This window comes from Crocuta crocuta, unplaced genomic scaffold (assembly GCF_008692635.1).
Source record: "Crocuta crocuta isolate KB4526 unplaced genomic scaffold, BGI_CrCroc_1.0 scaffold72, whole genome shotgun sequence".
Taxonomy (NCBI): Eukaryota; Metazoa; Chordata; class Mammalia; order Carnivora; family Hyaenidae; genus Crocuta; species Crocuta crocuta.
In genome coordinates, this window is record NW_027529427.1 from 2451342 (window position 1) to 2453319 (window position 1978).

Consider the following 1978-nt stretch of genomic DNA (forward strand, 5'->3'; position numbering starts at 1 on the left):
TGGAAGTGATTCAAGATGGAAACAGTGTGCCAGCTGGAAAACCCCAGGCTAAAATTAACAGCCCTCCTCCCCCTCCGCCCCACATTTATCTCTAAAGCTCTTCTCTAAGGAGTTCAAAGCACTTAAAACTTGCTTCTTATAGCAAGGGCAGGAGCAGGGGGTGACAGTTGGAAACGCTGAGGCTCAGGGAGCACCAGTTAATGTAAACAGGAAAAGAACGAGAGGAGAACCGGGACTGAGAATGATCACCATTATTTTGCTCCCACTTCTCTATCTCAGCCCTCAAGGTCAACGTCTCTGGAGTTAGCAGCTTCTAGCCCAGGCAGCAACTAGGTCTGGTCACAGCTGAGCCCTTAAGATCTTATCCTGCCAACTGCTGCTACTCAGTTAACACAAAACAAGTGCCCCAAAATGTAATCAAGAAAGTAGACACTTCCAGAAGGATACAAACTACGACAAACCAAAGATACATATTTTCTCTTTAAACGTTTAAGTTAAACGTTTATTTTTAGGTGTCCTTTGTTACTTCCTTGCTGTAACTTTGAAAAAAAAATTACTTAAATCTTCAGAATCTTACTTTCATTATCTATAAGGTGGACATTACAATTGCTCCTATTAGGGCTATTTTGCTCTCTAAGCAAGGGACTCCTACTGTCAACAGGAGGGACTTCAATTCTGCTACGGTCAAAATAGACCTCAGCCCAGGGGGATTCTGGTCACATCAGGGTGCAGGCTGGAGGCAGCATTCATTTACTCACATAGCATAGATTATTCAGCATCTACTGTGTATTCATCAAAGCTGCGGGAAGGATACCATGTAGGAGACAGCTTCTTCCCTGAGGAACTGACAAGCTTGCTTAAGAGTCCTATATACGAAATAGTTAAAAGAGCAACAAAAGGTACAGACTAAATGCTGTGCAACTTCAGAGAAAGGGAACCAACCGTTATGCGTTCCGGTAAGGCTTCCTGAAAGGGTTCCTATGAAGGGTTCATTTATGCGACAAACGTTTACTGACCACTTACTAAATGCCAGGCTCTGAGGATACAGTGGTGAGCGATTCACAACCCCTCGCCCTCACGGACTCCGATACCGCAGCGGGAAGAGGTGGACAGCAAACAGTATGGTATCAGGTGGTGGTGCGTGCAAGATTTAAAAGTAAAGCAGCGAGAGGAGATCGAGACGTGAACGAGGGCAACAAGAACACAGAAACCCGAAGCCAGGCGTACGTGGTGTGGTCAGGGAGAGGTCATCAGTTACTCTTCGGGCCTAAGCAGGGGCCTCAGAAAAGAAGTGACACATCCTTATCCTTTCCGGCACATTCAAAGCATTGAAACATTCTTGCGAGTATACGAAAAAATAATGGTAACTTCCCCTATCAGCCTCTTCTACGCTGAAGGAAGGGAAACGGATCCATCATAGTCTTTTAGGAATCCCTACCTCCCCTCGTTACCTGATGCATAATTCATAAACCTGTCGGTTTCCACCCTCCCACTTCCCCAGAAGTCCCTTCCGGAAGCCCGGGACCGCAGTTCTGAAGGTTCAACTTCTGCCCTTAACGGAACCCGCCTTCGCTTCCGTTGTGGCGTCACAGCCACACAAGGCTCTACCGCGTCGCTGGGCAGAGGCCACTTCCGCCCCTACTAGTCGTAACTTCTGCCCTGAGGATCCCGGAGCGCAGGCAGCGCCGGATGTGCTCTGCCGCTCCCGGAAGTGACTCGACCTTCGCGTTCCCCCCCCTTCCCCATTACCGCCCCCCCTGCATTGCCATTTCCCTCCCTCCCCCCCTTTTAGTTTCCGGCGCTCCCGCCTTCTCTCCGCCGCAGCTCTACTCCGAGCCTGTGGGGGGAGGGAGGAGGGAGGGGGCGTGGAGGAATCGGGGTTCTCGGGAGCACGAGCTGCAGCACCACTTCCGGGTGAGTGTTAGGGTAGGGAGGGAGGGGGCCACCCACCGCCTCGCGCCCCCGCCCTGCGGCTGCC

The 1978-nt window shown here is 50.7% G+C and overlaps 1 protein-coding gene across 8 annotated transcripts in view; it reads left to right on the plus strand.

Moving 5' to 3' along the window:
* The first annotated feature begins 1698 nt into the window (after positions 1 to 1698).
* The window catches only part of ZNF384 (zinc finger protein 384), a 19705-nt gene continuing 19425 nt past the window's right edge, over positions 1699 to 1978 (plus strand). For 3 of the 8 annotated variants that reach the window (XM_077759108.1, XM_077759106.1, XM_077759109.1), the window contains exon 1: positions 1701 to 1914. The gene's annotated coding sequence lies outside the window, so the exon portion shown is untranslated. Of the gene's footprint in view, positions 1915 to 1978 lie in introns of all 8 variants that reach the window. The other 5 variants (XM_077759102.1, XM_077759105.1, XM_077759107.1 and 2 more) reach the window with 5 other exon arrangements.